Raw genomic sequence first — 13,131 nt, 5'->3', positions numbered from 1 at the left:
GTCTGGATGATCTATCCATTGGTGTAAGTGAGGTGTTAAAGTCCCCCACTATTATTGTGTTACTGTCAGTTTCCTCTTTTGTAGATGCTAGCATTTCCCTTGTGTATTGGGGTACTCCTATGTTAGGTGCATATATATTTATAATTGTTATATCTTCTTGTTTTGATCCCTTGATAATTATGTAGTGTCCTTCCTTGCCTCTTGTAACATTCTTCATTTTAAAGTCTATTTTATCTAATATGAGTATTGCTACTCCAGCTTTCTTTTGATTTCCATTTGCATGGAATATCTTTTTCCATCCCCTCACTTTCAGTCTGTATGTGTCCCTAGATCTGAAGTGGGTCTCCTGTAGACAGCATATATATGGGTCTTGTTTTGGTATCCATTCAGTGAGCCTGTGTCTTTTGCTTGGAGCATTTAATCCATTCACATTTAAGGTAATTATCAATATGTACGTTCCTATTACCATTTTCTTAATTGTTTTGGGTTTGTTTTTGTAGGTCCTTTTCTTATCTTGTATTTCCCACTCAGAGAAGTTCCTTTAGCATTTGTTGTAGCATTGGTTTTGTGGTGCTGAATTCTCTTAGCTTTTGCTTGTCTGTAAAGCTTTTGATTTCTCTGTCGAATCTGAATGAGATCCTTGCCAGGTAGAGTAATCTTGATTGTAGGTTCTTCCCTTTCATCACTTTAATTATATCGTGCAACTCCCTTCTGGCTTATAGTGTTTCTGCTGAAAAATCAGCTGTTAACCTTATGGGAGTTCCATTGTATGTTATTTGTTGCTTTTAATAATTTTTCTTTGTCTTTAATTTTTGTCAATTTGATTACTATGTGTCTTGGCATGTTTCTCCTAGTGTTTATCCTGCCTGGGACTCTCTGTGCTTCTTGGACTTGAGCGGCTATTTCCTTTCCCATGTTAGGGAAGTTTTTGATTACAATCTCTTCAAATATTTTCTTGGGTCATTTCTCTCTCTTCTCCTTCTTGGACCCCTATAATGCGAATGTTGGTGTGTTTAATGTCCCCAGAGGTCTCTTAGGCTGTCTTCATTTCTTTTCATTCTTTTTTCTTTATTCTGTTCTATGGCAGTGAATTCCACCATTCTGTCTTCCAGGTCACTTATCCATTCTTCTGCCTCAGTTATTCTGCTACTGATTCCTTCTAGTGTATTTTTCATTTCAGTTATTGTATTGCTCATCTCTGTTTGTTTGTTCTTTAATTCTTCTAGGTCTTTGTTAGACATTTCTTGCATCTTCTTCATCTTTGCCTCCATTCTTTTTCCAAGGTCCTGGCTCATCTTCACTATCATTATTCTGAGTTCTTTTTCTGGAAAGTTGCCTATCTCCACTTCATTTAGTTGTTTTTCTGGGGTTTTATCTTGTTCCTTCATCTGGTACATAGTCCTCTGCCTTTTCATTTTGTCTATCTTTCTGTGAATGTGGTTTTCATGCCACAGGCTGCAGGATTGTAGCTCTTCTTGCTTCTGTTGTCTGCCCTCTGGTGGACGAGACTATCTAAGAGGCTTGTACAAGCTTCCTGATGGGAGGAACTGGTGGTGGGTAGATCTGGTGTGCAGAGCTCAGTAAAACTTTAATCCTCTTGTCTGCTGATGGGTGAGGCTAAGTTCCCTCCCTGTAGGTTATTTGACCTGTGGCGACCCAACACTGGAGCCTGCAGGCTCTTTGGTGGGGCTAATGGCAGACTCTAGGAGGGCTCACGCCAAGAAGTTCTTCCCAGAACTTCTGCTGCCAGTGTCCTTGTCCCCACAGTGAGCCACAGCTTCCCTCCACCTCTTCAGGAGACCCTCCAACACTAGCAGGTAGGTCTAGTTCAGTCTCCTATGGGGTCACTGCTCCCTCCCCCTGGGTCCTGATGTGCACACTACTTTGTGTGTGCCCTCCAAGAGTGGAGTCTCTGTTTCCCCCAGTCCTGTCTGCAATCAAATCCCGCTAACCTTCAAAGTCTGACTCTCTGGGAAATCCTCCTCCCATTGCCTGACCTCCAGGTTGGGAAGCATGACATGGGGCTCACTCCAGGGGGTGGACTTCTGTGGTATAATTGTTCTCCAGTTTGTGAGCCACCCACAAACTGGGATTTGATTTTATTGTGATTGTGCCCCTCCTACCATCTCATTGCAGCTTCTCCTTTTGTCTTTGAATGTGGGAGATCTTTTTTGGTGAGTTCTACTGTTTTCCTGTTTATGATTATTCAGCAGTTAGTTGTGATTCCGGTGCTCTCACAAGAGGGAGTGAGCACATGTCCTTCTACTCCATCATCTTGAACCAATCTCCCCAGGCCCCTCTGTTTTTAAATACCTAATACTTTGAAGCTGCTCAGGATTCCACAGTAGGTCTCAACCAGGCATGTCCAGCAGAATAACCTACAGTGCTTACAAAATAAATACAAGTTCCTGAAACTTCAGGTTCCCAAAGTATGTTCTAGGTACCCCTGGAGAACCCTGAGACACTGTAAGAGAGCTGCACAGGTCAAAACCACTTTCATAAGAATACTACAATGCTATTTGCCTTTTCACTCTTATTTTCCCTTAAGTGTGCAATGGAGTTTGCCAGAGGCTACATAATGTGATAGCGTAACAGATTGAATGCATATTAAAAATAGCTAGAATAACAACTGCATAGACATAAAGCATATAATTTCCCAGCAGGTGTTGATTTAAAAAAAAAAAAAGTAAAAAAGTCTCAGTCCAAAAGAAGGCAGGGAAGTTCCTGGTTGTCCAGTGGTTAGGACTATGTGCTCTCACTGTGGAGGGCCGGGTTCAATCCCTGGTCGGGGAACTAAGATCCTGCAAGCCCTGCAGTGTGACCAAAAACAAACAATAACTGTAACTTCTTTTTAAAAAGGCAAATACAAGGTGGGGGGGTGGACAGCAGAGAAGAAAAGAAACAGAAAAATATGTAATAATGGGAAATAAACATAAATGTATGAGAATTCACAGAAGTAAATAGATTAAACCACTGAGTTAAAGGACAAAAATTAATCTAGAAATTATCTTTTAAGTTACTACACGTTGTTTATAAGTAAGACTAAAACAGAGTTGGCAAACTACAGTCCACAGGCCATGCTCCACCCCATACCCCACCTATTTTTATATGGTCTTAGGCTAAGAAAGGTTTTTACAGTTTTAAATGACTGGGTAAAAAAGAAGACAAATATGTGACAGTGACCACATGTGGCTAAGATATTTAGTATCTGCCTCTTTACAGAAAAAGTTTGCCAACATTTGTTTTAAAACATAAAATCATTAGATTATTGAGAACAAACTTATGGTTACTGGGGGGAAGGTGGAGGGTAGGAATGGATTAGGAGTTTGGGAATGGCATGTACACACTACTATATATAAAATATATAACCAACAAGGACCTATGCTGTGTAGCACAGGGAACTCTGCTCAATATTCTGTAATAAACTAAATGGGAAAAGAATCTGAAGAAGAATAGACACATGTATATGTATAAATAATAAGTAAATAAATATTATGTCTTAAAAAAACCCAAATATCAATTAGGTCAAATCAGTAGATAGTGTTCTTCAAGTCTTTTGTGTCTTTACTAATTTTTTGTCAACTCATTCTATCAATTGTTGAAAGTTTTGAAATCTACTCTAGTTGTGAATTTTTTATTTATCCTTTCAGTTTTACCAGTTTTGTTTGATGTTTTTTGAAAGCTCTCTTACTGGTGCATAAAAAAATTAACTAGGGCTTCCCTGGTGGCGCAGTGGTTGAGAGTCCGCCTGCCGATGCAGGGGACGCGGGTTCGTGCCCCGGTCTGGGAAGATCCCACATGCCACGGAGTCGCTGGGCCCGTGAGCCATGGCTGCTGGGCCTGTGCGTCCGGAGCCTGTGCTCTGCAACAGGAGAGGCCACAACACTGAGAGGTCCACGTACCGCAAAAAAAAAAAAAAAAAAAAGGATGCGTTAAGAATTCTAAAACTTCTTTATTTGCATACTAAGTTTGATCAAATAAGTAAATACAGTGTAGATAAGGAGAACCAGATTTCTTATTGTTAGAGAAAGAAGACACAAATAAGGAAAGGGGAAAGGCTAGAATGAACTCTGTGGTACCAGATTGGACATATCAATATGGAGTCATAGTTTATTACCTTCACACACACACACACACACACACACAGGTAAGTTGATTCTCCAATAAAAGAAACCAGGGATTCTTGGAGAAATGGTTGATTCCAGGGATGAGGCTGGAAAAATACAAGGTGAGCCTGGAGCATCTTATGGTTACAGAAAGTAAGAAAGAACTGAAAAAGAAAGAAAGAGAAAATGGCAGGGAGAAAGAAGAGAAGGAAGGAAGGAGGGAAGGAAGGAAAGAAGGAAAAAAAGAAAGAAAAGATGGGGACTTCGCAAAAGTCATAGGAACCAACCTGAAAGAGCTCCTGGTGGCCAACATTAGAACAACTTAAGCAGCAAATCAGTAACAATAATTTCATATTATGGGACAAAGATAAAATAGATATCCATGAGTTCACATTGATAGAAATAAATATTTTTGGTCTATAATCCAAAAGTATTGTTACTTATTTCTTACTCGAGTTGTTCTGTTTTTGCATCCTGCTCAGTGTTCCACAGCTACTAAGTGGCAAACACAGGGTTGAAGCCAGATTTTTCTAACACTCAAGCCCATGCTAATTCTCCTGTAACCACATACCAGCTAATAAGATACTTCGTTTTACAGTTTACGATCAAACGATTTTTACTTGTTTTCCTAGCTCCAAAGCTGGCTTCACATGCTTTATTTCTCCATGATGAGTCTTTACCTTTAAAACTGAAGAGTGAGCCCCATCCTCCCATAAAACTCTCTCCTCACAAAAGGAATTTTCATCTATCTTATCCTGATGGACTCATCCTAAGTGTGTGAGTAAGAAGAAAGGTTTTCTACATCTGTATAAAACCAGCCCTGATCCGTGTTCTTATGCGTGAGTCTGGGCAACAAATCTTTCTTTTCAAAGTGGCACTTGAATTCATCTGGCATAGCAAGGCATCCTAGTCTGAGCCTTACTGATGAATTATGTCTCCACTGGGTTTTTTTCTAAATAACGTTGAATTAGATTTAATCTGAGAACTTCTCCAGTCGGCTTATTTCCTTATAACAAGTATTGAACTGGATCTCTCTTCTGACTCCCTTGGTTCTTTTCAGAGGAGAATAGCCCATCTAATGAGACCTACATCATTCTTGGATTTGAACAAAACCTTCAAAGCCCATGTGACTTAGCACAGTAATAAATACCTCCAATGTAGGTAACAGAAGCCAAGGTAGAAAGAGGTACCAGAACTAAGGCAAAGAGGGAAGGAGTAGGCAGACATTCTTTGTGGTTAATTGCAAATTAAGTCTGTCTGACAAGAAAAGAAACCCTTCCTGGTATACATATTTCCCCCTTAGGATCTTAACACGGAGTTATGCAAAATCTCTTGATAGTGATTGTCAGTGAATATTGCCATTGTCTTGATACATATTATTTGAAAATTGGTGTTATGGAAGTAATATTCCAGAGTAAGTTTTTATTTGTATGTTTACTCATCACCCCAAACTAATCATGTTCTAAACTGAACTTACTAGTTCCCTCCTCCCATTTCGTCTCTGGCCATTTCTCTTCCTTGGGTTACCTCGCCCGGGCAGCAGCCTTACCATTCTCATGTTGAACTTGGAGTCATCTCCAGTTCTACATCTTCTTTAAGAGGAAGAACAGTGCTGAGCAACTGGGCTTTGAAGTCAGATCAACCTGGGCTCCTACCCTGAGTCTACCTCCTGTTGGTTACATGCCACTGACCAAGTTATTTTAATCAATTTCCCCTTTGGTTTACTCCTTGGTGATACCAGGAGCATAAAAGTCGCCCTTGCAGCACTATTGTGAGGGTTAAATGAGATAAAGTAAATAGAACATCAGGGCCTGATGCATATTAAGAGTCCAAAGTATTACAATTAGGTTCTCATTCTTAAAGATAGAAAAGAGGGGCTCTTGAAAACATTGCCTGCTTTTTTAACCAAGCCATGGGGTTAGTAAGTCAATTTGAAATTGCACCAGTAAGCTGCCACAGAACAATGGAAACTAACAGAGGAAGGACTCAACAGAAATACTCAGTAACAAGAAAACAGCTTGGTTTATACCCACTACCTTCTGGTCAACCAGGCTGAGAGGAGAAATGATTACATGACCCAGAGCAGAATTTCTCACAGTAGGACGTTTGGGGGCAACCGGCTGGTTGCGAAGGACCAACCAGTGGGCAATGAAAGGCTCTCAGGGAAATGCAATGTCCACGCCCACAGTGTTTTTAATTTCACATTTCACGGCAGGCTCTGTATTAGTAACCTACTACGTGAGTTGTTAAAGATTAATATTATTCATTATTCTTATTCATAAATAATCATGCATAAAGTGAGTGCATCCATTTGTTTATAAATTGTAAAGGTCATACCATGCACACCCATAGAGTTCAAACGCCTACATTTCTCAAGAAAGTTCCAATCTCCGTGTTTTTGCCAGATACTTATGTAAAGGATATTTCTTTTATATAATATGTCCCACATACAAGTCCTAATAAGTAGTAATTATTACTGTTATTTAATTCCCCGTAACCATTCACTTGCCAAGTCCTAGATATTCTTCCTCCAAAAAGTTTCTCTCTCCACTTCTACCATAACCACCTTAACCCAGGCTGGCATCATCTCAGAGTTTGATACTTTCCTACTAACTTTGGGCTCCCTGCCCCTTCTGCTAACCCACCCTACAGCTAAATCAAACTCCCCGAAATACCACTTGAGAGTAGCGTTCACTTTCTTAAGATATCTAAATCTAAACCCATTGACGTGTCTGATTCTTAAGACCACCATCCGTAATCTGCCCTTCCTATCCAGCTATCCTTAATTCCCACAGTTTGTTGATAAAAATTCTCCCTTCCCAGCAAGCCAAGCTCTTCACAGATTCACGAGGTCTACTGGGAATCCAGGAGTGGGAAGTAGGCGGAGCTTTAATTGTAGATAGGTGGAGATCTTCCCTCCACCTCTCCCAGTCTCGCCAGTCAGGATCCACACTCTCTGCCTCCTCTTCCAAACGTTCTTTCCAAACCACTCCAGCCCACTTTCATTTCCCATCAACCAACCCTCAAAGCACTTAAATACTGTGCCACCCACCCAATTCAACACTGTATACATAATAAATTAATTATGCATTGTCTCACAAAGTTCTTGAACCACTCCGTATAAACTTCCTGTAAATCATCATTTCCTTTCCAATAGATAATTTCCCCAAGGATGGAAAGTATGCTTTATTCAGCTCCTGCATTTTAAAATAGTGAGCATGTAATATAATGAGTTATCACATAGCATACAGTAATTACTATGAGCAAATTACGAGGCATTTTAGCTGAGTTATTTAATTTAATATAACAGCAATCCTATACGGTAGATATTTATTATAAAGATAAATATTCTGAGATCTGAAAACAAAGTGATGTGCCCAAGGTCACAGAGCTACGAAACAGCAAAACCACGCGTTAATTCCGGGAATAACTGATGCTTGAGTCTTGACCGTGGCACGTACTGAACACAAAGTTGACGGGTTGTTGATCTTTAATACCTGCCTGCCCTAATGTATACAACTTCAGTAACTTCCCCGCCATGGAACGGGGCAGAGCAGAGTCTCAAATCTCAGTAAATACTTGTTGGTTGATTGACCATAGGCAAAAGTCACGTAATTAGCCTAATAAGCTCTTAGCATTTCAGTGATGAAGAGAGCACATGACTACATTTTCCAACACCACTGAGAATTCTTTCAGCTTATTTTCAAAAACTTGGAGTTCTACTACACATTTTCCACTTGGGGAAACGCACAAAGACTACCCAGATGAGAACAAAGGGATGCTATTTATTCAGAGCTTGTAATAGCAATGGGAGTCAGCCACCATCACTTGTGTTTGGCAGGCAGCAGGGAAGTGGGAAAGCTTTATGTTGTAAAAAGGCAAGGCTTCAGGAACGCCCTGATTGGAAGTTGTTGGCCTGAGGGACGTGGAGTCGAGCTAACCAGAGAGGGTATCTCATGTGATGGGTTTGGGGAGCATCTGTACCTTTCTGTGTTTGGCCCTGAGTTGAAATGGAGGTGGGATTGACAAAACTAGGAAAGCTGGCGGTCACTGACCAAGTTCTGACCTTTCTGGGCCACTTGCTGCAGAGACTGTGGGTCAGAGATCCATTGTCCTGGCCATTGTCCGTTGGTTTATTCACTCTCTCACATTTAACTCTGAGCCACGTTTTATCCTAATTTATATTTTGCAGGTATGTGGAGTCCTGCTTCTATTGGTTATTACAGAAATCCAACTTGATTTGTTTCCAAAGACTTAAGTTTATTGGGTTAATAAATTGCTTTCTTGGGAAATGCAATTTTCTATAGAGGCTCCTCATTTCTTAAAAAATAAGCTTTTCTCCCAAAAAAAAGTATGAAGAAGCAATTAAATCAGAAGATGACTACAAGCGTCACTTTTCCTACATAAAGCACTCAGGGAAATTCTAGTGCTAACAAAGAATGTTATTCCAGCAGCCATAGGTTATAAATAAGGACACTGGCCTGGTTTCAGTATAGATTACAGCGAACCCTCTCCCATAACCACACTCAGCACTATTTTAAATCTCTGAAGGTTTTGACATTTGTACAGTTGTTGGGGTTTTTTTCTCCCACTTTTACAAGATTCTGCCTAGCTTGTTTCTGAAAGTACCTAAAATACAAAAGGCAAAAATCCTACAAGATAATACACGTACTGGGGCAAGGGTTATATGGGAAACCGTTGTGCCTTCTTCTCAATTTTGCTGTAAGAGCAAAACTGCTCTAAAAAGAAATGTTAAGTCAAAAAAAAAAAAACCCTATTAGGTATCATATTTTTTCATGATAGCAACTCTATACCCAACTCATTTGAATTTTTGTCAACTAGTTTTGTCAAATACAGGTGTTGAAGGACTTTATTCTCTGAGACACTTATCTTTTTTGATGCTCATTTCACTGAATCACAAGCCAATTTCTCCAATTCTCTCTCTCTTTCTTTTTTTTGGCCGCACTGGGTCTTCGTAGCGGGCTTCTCTCTGCTGCGCATGAGTTTAGTTTCCCCGCGGCATGTGGGATCTTAGTTCCCCGACCAGGGATCGAACCCACGTCCCCTATGTTGAAAGGTGGATTCTTAACCACTGGACCACCAGGGAAGTCCCTCCAATTCTCTTTATGCAGCTTATACTGGGTTGGAAATTACAACTGGTTTTATTCAAAGCTTTAGTCCTGGGTCCAAGAGAATACAGTACTTCATTATTTAGAATTGTGCCATTACCTGTTACCTGAAAATTATGGACAAGTCAGCGTATGCTCATCCAAAAAAAAAAAAAAAAAAAAAGCAGTTTTCTCAGGAAAAAGGTAAACTAAGAATCTTTTTAAAAATTAGGATTCTTAAAAATTAGAATTAATTAGCAGGCAACACTTTGTGCTACTGAGTAAACCGAAGGACATGGAAGCTGACCTGGTTTTCAAGAAGTTCTGATCTAGTCAAGCATCACAGTCCTAAGTAAACACACGGAAACCACCAGCCCAGGTAGAGTGGAAAGAGGGAAATGCAAAGTACTGGAATGGGATCATACGCATGTGGGCCAGGAGTGGGAACATTAGTGAATAAAGCTTCCCAGAAGAGGCCAGTCTTTAGCCAATTCTTGAACTGGCAGAAGCATTTATGATAATAAATATATATTGTAGAGTATTTTAAATATGTTCTACACACCCTAGGTGGGCAAGATAACTCACCTACCCACTGCTACTTAACTTGATGTCAACTTTCAAGCTGTACTTCCTGCCACTCCAAACTATGATTTAAATGGGGTCTTAAAAGGGAAACAAGTTCGGAATTCAGCATCGCATTAGCCCAGCTGCCGGTTCGAATACTATGCCTTAGGAAATAGTTCGGCATATTGTCTTCTAAAAGTGCTTCTAAAACAATTTTTCTTTCTCTCTTCTGCTGCCATAAAAATGAAAATAAGAAATTCCTATATGCCTGGTGTTAGAAAGATAATAATGAATTAAGCAACATGAACACACACACACACTCAATACACATCTTAATTCTCGCGATAGTACTTGCACTGTAGCTCAGTTGAATGGGTGAGTGGTAATGGTTCAGGTGTAGTTTTGAAATTCTAGCTCAGTCTGCTTTTTCTAGTTATGACTATCAGCTAAGTCATCTGCATTGGAGGTCAGCCCTGGGAGAGAAGGGAAAAGCTTTGTTTCTGGCCCCCAGGCCACTCTTTCCAGGGAAGGAGAAACGCTTTCTTATTTCAGTCCCATAACAATCATCTCTTTATGTGTCCACCTTCCTCACACTAGACTGTGAACCTTTCCAGGGCAGGGGCTGAATTCCCCACGGGGAGATCAAGGAGAGACTGCATCAAGGGGCTGGATGCCTGCACGGTATATCTGCCCACCTGCGTCACTTTCTTTCCTTGGCAAAGTCAAACCTTTAAAGCATTTACAATTTTGGCTTCGCGGCAGCCATCGTGGAATTCCTTCTATCAATAGTTTAACAACGGCTTTAGTTGCTTCACCTCTGGAACCAGCAAAACAGCCCTAACGCTCTCCGCTTGTGTGTGTCTGTGTGGTTACTGAACACTTAGTGTGTGATCTTCAAATTTCACTGTCTGACGTTTCTAGTTTACCAGCATTTGGGGAATAAATGCCCTTGACAGCTGCACTTGAGCTGGGTTTTGGTGATGAACTACACCAGAATGAGCGTGCCTCTGGGGTAGGATGTGTGGTCCCATCTGTTTCTTTGGGGTTTTTTTTAATCATGTTTTCCTTTTAATTGACACGGTTTCCTCTCTCGGGTGCTACTTTGGTAATGATTAGGCGCCCACCTCTCAAGAACGTTGCATCTGAACAGGCTGAGACAGAGCCAGTGTGAACACAGACCGCAAAGCAGGGCTTTTGGAATAAAAAGAACAGGAAAAAACAGCCTTTCTCTTCACTTACAAAGGGAGTCACTCAGAGGGTCCAAAGCTCTGTTTTCCAAATATAGAAAACCTGGAGCTCAATGCAACTGGAAACCAAAATATATCAGAAATGAAGCAGAGTGCTTCGTCCAATCCTCCAGGTCTGATCATCCCGCCTCTTCTACAAGGAATGGCCCCCCTCCAGCATTTCTAAAGGAAGATGTTTTGTTTCGATTTCTCTTTCCGACTGGGTATAAAATCTACTAAAAGGGATGCAATGAATCAGAATAAGTCCGCTCACTCACAAGATACTCCCAGGTAATGACTTTTGGTTTCTGAGATTATTCAGCACATTATTTCAAAGTGGCAAAATTCAGGACAATCTGAGAAGAGAATTCAAAAGCGGCAGCTACATTCACTGATAGGTTCATGTGAGACACACCTACAACCCATGTTTCAGTGTATATGTCAAGGGGCCAAGACCCCTGATCAGCTCAATAAGTTATTTTGTACATTACAGAGCACAGAACAACAGAGGGAGAGACACTTTCTTGGAGGAGTTCAATCTCTCTGAAGGAGGCTGGAGCCCAGCGCCCAGGGCCCTCCTTAGCTGGACCTCTCCTCTTCTTTGGTTGCGAGGGCCTCCGAGACAGCCGTTTCCTCTCATCGATCCTCCTCCTCCTGGGGATAGAGGTCCGGGTACTTCTGCATGCACTCCTGCATGGCCCGGATTGGTCTACACAGTCCGACCCCTTGACATCCTCTGTGCTGCAATGGAAGCGGGAGAAGGCCGCCTTGAACTGTTCCCCACACGGGCCTCCGGCCACCCCCCCGCCAGGCACGGGCAGTTGCAGTTGATGTCGTCTCGGTTGGGTAGGATCGGTCCGTGCTCCTCGTACGGATCATTGGGGTCGTCGGCCACCAGCTCCACGTTGCTTGGAGTTTCACGGTCTTCTCTGGTCACCAATGTGATTCTATCCTTCCCTTCGTGCCGGCAGTTGGCCATGGTGCAGCCCGGCGCTCCGACCTCGCGGCGATTGCAGAGGCGGCCTCACGCCGTCGGTCCCATCTGTTCAAGGCTGATGTTGAATAACTGATAATGAGAGACCAGACTCAAGTCTTGTCCTGGTAACAAGACTGTTTGGAACAGCAAATCCCACTTAAAAAAATACTACAGATAAATGGTATCTCTTTGAATGCCTGGTGTAGTACTTAGAGGCCAGTTTACAATTTTTCAATTAAAGTGATTCCTTCTTGGTTGCATTAGTGGCAAGAAAAAAGGGACACTTTAGTTATTTATTTTTTGGCTGTGTTGGGTCTTCGTTGCTGCATGTGGGCTTTCTCTAGTTGCGGCGAGCAGGGGCTACTCTTCGTTGCAGTGCGCGGGCTTCTCATTGCGGTGGCTTCTCTTGTGGAGCACGAGCTCTAGGTGTGCGGGCTTCAGTAGTTGTGGCTCACGGGCTCTAGAGCGCAGGCTCAGTAGTTGTGGCTCACGGGCTTAGTTGCTCCGTGGCATGTGGGATCTTCCCTGACCAGGGCTCGAACCCGTGTCCCCTGCATTGGCAGGTGGATTCCTAACCACTGTGCCACCAGGGAAGACCCCCCCAAAAGGGACACTTTAGAAAGAACAGCAAATCATCCGGGTAGAGATATTTTAAGTATAAACAATGATTTCAGGAGCAAGACTAAATATGTAATCACTTTCTCCTTAACTTCAGTGTCAAACTACTAATGATCATGAAATAAAGTTAAAGAATGTAGAAAAAGGAATAGAAGGAAGGAAATAGCTTTTGTACTTTTTCAGGTTTATCAGCCAGTTTCTCCTTCCCAACACTATAGCGGTATTATTTAAAATATAGAACGAAAACCCATATGTATTAAGACATGCTTGTTATTCACACAGCAACCCAGATTTGAAGAGAAAGATTAATAAAAACTAATTATGGGGCTTCCCTGGTGGCGCAGTGGTTGAGAGTCCGCCTGCCAATGCAGGGGATGCGGGTTCGTGCCCCAGTTTGGGAAGATCCCACATGCCGCGGAGCGGCTGGGCCCGTGAGCCATGGCCGCTGAGCCTGCGCGTCCGGAGCCTGTGCTCCGCGGCGGGAGAGGCCACAACAGTGAGAGGCCCGCATACCGCAAAAAAAAAAAAAAAAC

The 13,131-nt window shown here is 41.9% G+C and overlaps 1 pseudogene; it reads right to left on the bottom strand.

Annotated features, from left to right (window-relative positions):
- Positions 1–11,583: 11,583 nt before the first annotated feature.
- Positions 11,584–11,983, bottom strand: LOC113631427 (mitochondrial intermembrane space import and assembly protein 40 pseudogene; annotated as a pseudogene).
- Positions 11,984–13,131: the final 1,148 nt, after the last annotated feature.

Source organism: Aethalodelphis obliquidens, unplaced genomic scaffold (genome assembly GCF_003676395.1).
Source record: "Aethalodelphis obliquidens isolate GAN/ISIS:26980383/991018 unplaced genomic scaffold, ASM367639v1 scaffold33, whole genome shotgun sequence".
Lineage (NCBI taxonomy): Eukaryota > Metazoa > Chordata > Mammalia > Artiodactyla > Delphinidae > Aethalodelphis > Aethalodelphis obliquidens.
This window is presented reverse-complemented; position numbering and strand designations above follow the sequence as displayed.